This window comes from Melospiza melodia, chromosome 27 (assembly GCF_035770615.1).
Source record: "Melospiza melodia melodia isolate bMelMel2 chromosome 27, bMelMel2.pri, whole genome shotgun sequence".
Lineage (NCBI taxonomy): Eukaryota > Metazoa > Chordata > Aves > Passeriformes > Passerellidae > Melospiza > Melospiza melodia.
In genome coordinates, this window is record NC_086220.1 from 10817138 (window position 1) to 10826142 (window position 9005).

General features: G+C 50.2%; 1 long non-coding RNA gene across 2 annotated transcripts; it reads left to right on the plus strand.

The window, feature by feature from the left end:
• Nucleotides 1-4631: 4631 nt before the first annotated feature.
• On the plus strand, nt 4632-8650 carry LOC134430062 (uncharacterized). 2 transcript variants are annotated; one of them, XR_010030716.1, is made up of 6 exons: nt 4632-6502; nt 6598-6641; nt 6743-6786; nt 6868-6908; nt 6990-8487; nt 8599-8650. It is a non-coding gene; the product is annotated as an uncharacterized LOC134430062 (long non-coding RNA). The 2 variants fall into 2 exon arrangements; XR_010030715.1 differs by having other exon boundaries at nt 6743-6908.
• The last annotated feature ends 355 nt before the right edge of the window (nt 8651-9005 follow it).

Here is a 9005-nt window from a genome sequence, read left to right on the forward strand (position 1 = left end):
CACAAGCATGATGTGTCGTGTTTCATGTCCCCCTGTTTGTCACGTTCTGTGTCACGGGTGTCTGCGGGTATTTGTGCCGGAGCTGTTCTGCCCTGCCCATGGCCTGCTGCAGTAGGACAAGCCTTGGGGAGTTGAAATTTGTAATGTGGGCTGTACTTGGGCTCTAGATGCTATTCCTAGGTTGGCATAAGGTGTTTGCAGCTTGTGAGTTACCCTGGTGGTGTTTGACATATGTTGTAAGTTTCTTTCAGGTGCAGATGCATTCCATGTGTGGCAGAGGGTCAGGGTTAGGAGGTGCCGGGCCTTCTTAGGAGCGCGGTGAGTAGCAGAGTGGTGGGGTTGTGGCCGATGCGGTGCCAAGGTCAGGCACTGATGTTTGGTTCTCTTTAATGTAGCTGTCTGAGAGACACCGGCCCGGTGCCAGCAGGACCTTCCCAGCTGACGAGGTGGCCTTTCTTTGCACCTGACAGGGACCAGCATCCCCAGATGTCTGAGAGATAAGTAGAGGGCTGTGACCCACAGAGGGGATGAAGGCATGGTGCTGGTTTGGGAATGACCGGGATGCGTTTTTGAGTCCAATTTGGAGGTGGGGGGTGTTCATGAAGTGGCCCCTTAGGCCCCATAAAAGCCAAGTCTCACTTTTGATCCCAGTGCTGAGGTGTGCAGGGCAGAGCAGTCCCGGGGTGTCTCGTGTCACTTGTCTGTTGTGCATTATGTGTTGTTTGTGTATCCCATGTCTTTTACCTTAGGGGGGCCTGTCAGAAACCTTGGCATCCTTGTTAGCATCTGTGATCACTGCATTCCTTGGCCTGGCACTCGGGCCACAGAACTTTTGACTGGGGAGCTCAGACAGGCATCAGACTCTCTTCTCTCTTTGGAAGCATCCAGTCAGGTGTCTTGTCAGGTCTTGTTCTGAGCTGTACGGACAGCTATGCCCCACCTGGATCCATTATGGTGGATTAGGACTTGTAAGAATGTGAGGGCAGGCAGAGGATTCCGACCATAGGATTCCTAGGCATCGATCTTTGCTGTTCTTGGAATAAATCCTTCAGTTAGCATCTTCTTCCTCCAGGGTTCTCTGAGCCTCATCAGCTGACCGTCAGTTTGAACTCAGTCATCTCCTTTTGCGTTCTCTAAGTCCTTGCTGCCATTTTCCTTGCCAAGAGATTTCTGTTCCTGTTGTGTCCCTGTTGTCTGTCCTGTCCTGTCTGTCCTGTGTCACGGGTGTCAGCACACATTTTTGCCGGGGCTGCTCTGCCCTGCCGCACAGCCTGGTGCAATAGGAGAAGTCCTGGGGACTTGGAATTTGTAATGTGGGGTGTAGTTGGACTCTAGATGGGATTTGTAGATGGACACATCATATCTGGAGCTCTTCAGTTATCCTGCAACAGTGTGACTCTTGTCCTAACTTTTTTTCCAGAATCAGATGGATTAAATCTTTGCCAGGGGGCCCCATCCCGGGTGAGGGGATTGCCCCGAGCAGGTGAGGCCCCATTTGTCTCTGCAGCAGAAGTGTGTATGGTGACTGTGTTACAGCTCTGTTCTTTGTCTTTCTTCTTAGGAAATAAATCTGGATTCCAGCAGCCAAGGTGGGCAGCGGAGAGAAGTGGTTGTTATTGCTCAGCTCTGAAGCACAACAATTTTTCAGCAGATTGATCGTGTCACAAGAGGGATCTGCCCAGTGTCAAGGATGATGTTTGAGATTGAGGCTTCAGGTGAGTTGAGGATTGTGACTGGGAGAGGGAGGGTGTTCAGGTATCCAGTTAGGAGTTCTTGGGAGGGGGTTTGCAGGCAGCAGGGTGAGAAAGGGTGTTGATTTGAGGGGCCCTCCCGCCACAAGGCTGTTCAGAAGCCTAGCAGAGGCATTGCCATGTCTTAGAGCACACAAGGTCATCCACTGCACTCACAGCAATGCCATTTAACTTTGCCTTTCTCTTACCCAGGTGCCACTCCTAAGGAAGGCCGCAGTCTTGGAATCAGGATGAAGCTGGAGCCTGAGGGAGCCAGGCACGCTCAGGAAAGGGCAAGTAGCTGCCTTGGTGGGATTTGGCCCACATAACTCTGGACTCACACTTTGGTTTTGGTTTTCTTTATTGTAGCTGACTGAGAGGCTAACAGGCCATCAGAGAGCCTTCCGAGGCAGACTCATTTCAGGTGCAGCGTGGATTCCCATCGCCTATCATCCAAAAGATAAGTTTGGGGCCACGGCCTGGAGATGGGAGTGTATCAGGTTGGGAGTTCTTGTGCCAGAATTAAAAATTGCCTGTGGGAAAAGCATTCTTCTCCAAGGGCCTCTTAGGACAGGTAAAGGGAGAGGCTCTACTTTTGATGGCAGATGTCAGGCGGGCAGTGCAGAACAGCTCTGGTCTGTCTGGTGTTGTCTCGTGTGCTGTGTTACCTGGTGTGTCTTTGGGGTCCCTTTTGCCTTCTCCCCTCGAGGCCCTCACCACAAGCATGATGTGTCGTGTTTCTTGTCCCCCCTGTTTGTCACGTTCCGTTTCACGGGTGTGTGCTCACATTTGTGCCGGAGCTGTTCTGCCCTGCCGCATGGCCTGCTGCAGTAGGACAAACCATAGGGAGTTGAAATTTGTAATGTGGGCTGTACTTGGGCTCTAGATGCTATTCCTAGATTGACATAAGGTGTTTGCAGCTTGTGAGTTACCCTGGTGGTGTTTGACATATGTTCTAACTTTCTTTCAGGTGCAGATGCATTCCATGTGTGGCAGAGGGTCAGGGTTAGGAGGTGCCGGGCCTTCTTAGGAGCGCGGTGAGTAGCAGAGTGGTGGGGTTTTGGCCGATGCAGTGCCAAGGTCAGGCCCTGATGTTTGGTTCTCTTTAATCTAGCTTTCTGAGAGACCCCAGCCCGGTGACAGCAGGACCTTCCCAGGTGACGAGGTGGCCTTTCTTTGCACCTGACAGGGACCAGCATCCCCAGATGTCTGAGAGATAAGTAGAGGGCTGTGACCCACCGAGGGGATGAAGGCATGGTGCTGGTTTGGGAATGACTGGGAGGGGTTTTGAGTTCAATTTTGGGGGGGGGGGTAGTGTGTTCATGAAGTGGCCCCTTAGGCCCCATAAAAGCCAAGTCTCACTTTTGATCCCAGTGCTGAGGTGTGCAGGGCAGAGCAGTCCCGGGGTGTCTCGTGTCACTTGTCTGTTGTGCATTATGTGTTGTTTGTGTATCCCATGTCTTTTACCTTAGGGGGGCCTGTCAGAAACCTTGGCATCCTTGTTAGCATCTGTGATCACTGCATTCCTTGGCCTGGCACCTGGGCCAGTGAACTTTTGACTGGGGAGCTCAGACAGGCATCAGACTCTCTTCTCTCTTTGGAAGCATCCAGTCAGGTGTCTTGTCAGGTCTTGTTCTGAGCTGTACGGACAGCTATGCCCCACCTGGATCCATTATGGTGGATTAGGACTTGTGAAAAATGTGAGGGCAGGCAGAGGATTCTGACCATAGGATTCCTAGGCATCGATCTTTGCTGTTCTTGGAATAAATCCTTCAGTTAGCATCTTCTTCCTCCAGGGTTCTCTGAGCCTCATCAGCTCACCATCGGTCTCAGCTCGGTCATCTCCTTTTGCGTTCTCTCAGTCCTTGCAGCCATTTTCCTTGCCGAGAGATTTCTGTTCCTGTTGTGTCCCCGTTGTCTGTCCTGTCTTGTCTGTCCTGTGTCACGGGTGTCTGCACACATTTGTGCCGGGGCTGCTCTGCCCTGCGGCATAGCCAGCTGCGATAGGAGAAGTCCTGGGGACTTGGAATGTGTAATGCGGGGTGTAGTTGGACTGTAGGTGGGATTTGTAGATGGACACATCATATCTGGAGCTCCTCAGTTATCCTGCAACAGTTTGACTCTTGTCCTACCTTTTTTTTCAGATTCAGATGGATTAAATCTGTGCCAGAGGGCCCCGTCCCGGGTGAGGGGATTGCCCCGAGCAGGTGAGGCCCCATTTGTCTCTGCAGCAGAAGTGTGTATGGTGACTGTGTTACAGCACTGTTCTTTGTCTTTCTTTTTAGGAAATCAATCTGGATGCCAGCAGTCAAGGTGGGCAGGGGAGAGAAGTGGTTGTTATTGCTCAGCTCTGAAGCACAACCATTTTTCAGGAGATTCATCATGTCACAAGAGGGATCTGCCCAGTGTCAAGGATGATGTTTGAGATTGAGGCTTCAGGTGAGTTGAGGATTGTGACTGGGAGAGGGAGGGTGTTCAGGTATCCAGTTAGGAGTTCTTGGGAGGGGGTTTGCAGGCAGCAGGGTGAGAAAGGGTGTTTTTGTTTATTTGAGGGCCCCTCCCCCCAAGGCTGTTCAGAAGCCTAGCAGAGGCATTGCCATGTCTTACAGCACACAAGGTCATCCACTGCACTCACAGGAATGCCATTTAACTTTGCCTTTCTCTAACCCAGGTGCCACTCCTATGGAAGGCCACATCCTTGGAATCAGGATGAAGCTGGAGCCTGAGGGAGCCAGGCACGCTCAGGAAAGGGCAAGTAGCTGCCTTGCTGGGATTTGGCCCACATAAGTCTGAACTCATACTTTGGTTTTGGTTTTCTTTATTGTAGCTGACTGGGAGGCTAACAGGCCATCAGAGAGCCTTCCGAGGCAGACTCATTTCAGGTGCAGCGTGGATTCCCCTCACCAATCATCCAAAAGATAAGTCGGGGGCCATGGCCTGGCGATGGGAGTGTAGCAGGTTGGGAGTTCTTGGGGCAGAGTTAAAAACCAGCAGAGGGAAAAGCATTCTTCTCCAAGGGCCTGTTAGGACAGCTAAAGGGAGAGGCTCTTCTTTTGATGGCAGCTTTCAGGCGGGCAGTGCAGAACAGCTCCGGTCTGTGTCCTGTTGTCTGGTGTGCTGTGTTCCCTAGTGTGTCTTTGGGGTCCCTTTTGCCCTCTTCCCTCGATGCCCTCACCACAAGCATGATGTGTTGTGTTTGGTGTCCCCCTGTTTGTCACGTTCTGTGTCACGGGTGTCTGCAGGTATTTGTGCCGGAGCTGTTCTGCCCTGCTGCATGGCGTGCTTCAGTAGGACAAACCCTGGGGAGTTGAAATTTGTAATGTGGGCTGTACTTGGGCTCTAGGTGCTATTCCTAGGTTTACATAAGGTGTTTCCAGCTTGAAAGTTAAAGTTATTGTGGAGGTGTGTGACATATGTTCTAACTTTCTTTCAGGTGTGGATGCATTGCATCCATGGCAGAGGGTCAGGGTTAGGAGGTGCTGGGCATTCCTAGGAGCATAGTGAGTAGCAGAGTGGTGGGGTTTTGGCCGATGCGGTGCCAAGGTCAGGCACTGATGTTTGGTTCTCTTTAATCTAGCTGTCTGAGGGACACCAGCCCGGTGCCAGCAGGACCTTCCCAGGTGACGAGGTGGCCTTTCTTTGCACCTGACACAGGCATCCCCTGATGTCTGAGAGATAAGCAGAGGGCTGCAACCCTCAGAGGGGATGAACGTGGGGTGCTTTTTCAGGACTCCCTGAGGTGGGGGTCTGAGTTGGCTCTGGCAATGAGGTTAGCCAAGATGTTGCCCCTTAGGCCCCATAAAAGCAAAGTCTCCCTTTTGGTCACAGTGCTGAGGTGCGCAGCATGGCAGAGCAGTCCCGGTGTGTCTCGTGTCACTTGTCTTTTGTGTATTGTGTGTTGCCTGGATATCTCATGTCTCTTATCTTAGCCCTGTGAGGGGCCTCTCAGAAACCTTTCCTAGCATCCGTGATCTCAGCGTTCCTCGCCCTGGCACCCATGCCATAGATCTTTTGACTTGGGAGCTCACACAGGCAGCAGAAATGCATCTCTCTTTAGAAGCGTCCAGTCAGATGTCTTGTCATGTCTTGTTCTGAGCTGTACGGACAACCGTGCTGCGCAATGATCCATTATAGCAGAGTAGGACTTGTAAGGATGTGAGGTTAGGGAGAGGATTCTGACTGTAGGATTCTCGGGCATCCATCTTTGCAGTTTTTGGAATAAATCATTCTGTTTGCATCTTCTTCCTCCAGGGTTCTCTGAGCCTCATCAGCTCGCCATCAGCTTCAACTCTTCTTCTTTTGCATTCTCTCAGTCCTTGCAGCCATTTTCCTTGCTAAGAGATTTCCGTTCCTGTTGTGTCCCCAGTGTTTGTCACGTCTTGTCTGTCCTGTGTCACGGGTGTCTGCACACATTTGTGCTGGAGCTGCTGTTCTGCCCTGCTGCATATCCTGGTGCAATATGAGAAGTCTCAGGGACTTGGAATTTGTAATGTGTAGTTGGATTCTAGATGGGATTTGTAGATGGACACAGGATACGTGGAGCCCATAAGTTATCCTGCAGCCCTTTCACTTTCATCCTAACTTTCTTTTAGTTGCAGAAGGATAAATCCAGGGCAGAGCCCCCCATTCTGGGTGAGGGGATTCCCCTGTGAAGGTCAGTCACTGTTTGTCTCTGCAGAGGAAGCATAAATTGTGGCTGCTGCAGCTCTGCTCTTTGTCTTTATTTTTAGGAAGTCAAGGCAGAGAGCAGCTGTCAAGGCTGAGTGGGCAAGGTGAGCATTGAGTAGGGTACCGAAACAGTTGTTATTGCTGAGGTCTCAGTTTCTGGTGCAGCTCTAGGTACGTATTATTCCTCTTTTTATTTTAGATGGACTGCTTGCCATCTATCCTAGCCCAGCATGCCCATGCCAGGTGGGTTCAAGCTTAAGGTATCAGTGTAGCATACTTGTCAGGGTTGGGAGGTTGTGTTTTCACAGTATCTCAGCATGCTTTTCTGCTTTGTTTCTTTGCAGGTGCTGTCGCTGCCCTAGGCATGCCGGGGAAGAGAGGAGGGCAGGTGACTCGGAGTTTAGGCGGGCTGATTCCTAGGTGAGTGTTATGCAGCAGCATGCTAAGTGTGTACATTTTCTTTTTGCAGGTATCTTCCGGGCGGCCTCTGGAGTCAAATCAAGACTTGAGGTGAGCTGGGGCAGGGGTGCGAAGGAGTCCCGGGGATTACTGTTTTTGAGGGCAATAGTCACGTTTTCTGTTTTGCCTTAGGTACCCTGGGCAGGCTTGTAGCCACAGCTTGGAAGCGGCAGCACCGAAGCGCACACATTGAGAACGTCTCAACGTCCACGTCCGACCGAGGATGGATTTTGTCTGCTTGTCTTCCAAAAGCTAAGTGTCGGGGCCAGTGGTTGGGAGAAGGGGAAAAGCCTTTACTATCACAGGAGGCAATCTGATGTCAGCTTAGCAGAGAGGTCTGTAGTGGGACAGGCTCCCTGGAAGTAAAGGGAGAGGGTTTCTCCTCAGCCTCACCAGAGCCTTTGCCGGGCAGGGCAATTCCTACCCATCTCCACATTCTCGTGAACTTTGTGTCATCAGCCTTCTTCGACTTGACGTCGTCACGGCTCTTTCCCCCGTGGAGCTCGCCTTCAGGTCCGGAGCTGTAGCTGCAGTCACCTGGCAGTCCGCTTCCTTCTCTAGGCTTGCTGAGCCTCTCGAGCATCCTCCTAACTGCTTTGGCCCTAACTTCCTTTAATGAGTTGCATTTCATCATCACGTGCTGTTGTCATAGGGCTTCCTTTCCCTTGGCCTCATTGGCCTCTGGCTCGTCTTGTGCTAGGACTCTCGGGTCCCTAAAGGGAAAGTGCCAAGCAGTTGCAACTTGTCTCTGTGTTATGTCATCTGTGTCTATGTTATGGTGTGTGTGTCCATTGTCTTCCACGGCATAGGCCTTTGTTACATCTCAATGCTTTATCGGCTCTCTTCTGTGCCATGTTCTACTCACATTCCTTGCCGGATATCCCTTATTCCAGCATCTTTACATTTTTACTCTTTGAGACAGGAATGTCTCACAGGGACAAGATGTTCTCATCCATCTTCCTTCTCACTATCAGCTTTGGTAGTGCTTTTTTTTCTTGGACTTCTAGAGGGAGCATCTTACACCCTCCTCACGTGACTGCAGTAGTTCTATAGGTTCCATCTTCTCAAAGGGTACAGGGCTCAATAAGTAATCTTCCAGAGAGTTTTCTTAAGTCGTGGTTTATATTGTATGTTCCTATGTTGGCTTATATTGTATGTACTTACATACAGTATAAGTACGTACAGTATAAGCCAGCATAGGTACATGCAATGTAAGTGCATTGCCTTATATTGTCTGTACTTACACTGCATGTAAGCATGTCGCCTTATATTGTGTGTACTTACACTCTGTGTACACTTGCACTGTATGCGTCAGCTTACATTGTGTGTAGACTGTACCACTTATGATCGGAGCTGCCCTGCCCTGGCACATAGTCACAGTTAGGTAGAACAGTTATAACAACTTTACTGTTCATCTGTCTTTTGTGGGATTTTGGGTAGAAAATTCATCAGTCCAGAGTGGGGACAAGTCCTAGCTGTCAGATAGCCACTTGTTGACCCTTCCTGTTGTCTCACAGGTCCCCGAGGCTGCTGATTTCCCCAGGATCTGCCATTTAGCCCAAGGAGCGGCAGCCAGAAGATGTGTCAAAGCACCTTCTTCAGCATCTCAGGGAAGGGCCACAGTGAGCGTGTAAGAAGGAGTGTGTGTGAGAGCACGTGGCTGTGTCTGTCTGCTCGTCTCTGCGTGTGTGAGCGCATGCTGACTGGATTTAACCTTGTGTATATGACTTTTGCTTTTCAGGTTTTGCAACTCATTGTTAAATTGAGAATAAAAAATCCCCAGCTGCCTTCCACCCTGGCTGTTTTTTTTTTTTGGTCCCGGCCAAGTAAAAACCCAGAAAAATACTCCAAGATAGGCTAGAAAAGGCCCAAAAAACCCAGTAAAAAAACCCAAGATGGGCAAGAAAAACCCAGAAAAAAGCAGAAAAAACCCCAAAATGGGCAACAAAGAAACCCCACAAAAATCCAGGAAAAAAACTGCAAGATGGGGAAGAAAAAAATCAAGAAAAAACCCAGAACAATCCCAGGGAAAAAATCTCAAGAGGGGCAAGAGCAAACCCGGGAAAAAAAGCTAAAAAACCCAAGATGGGCAAGAAAAGCCCAGAAAAAACCCAGAAAAAAAAAAAAAAAAAAAAAAAAACAGGAAAA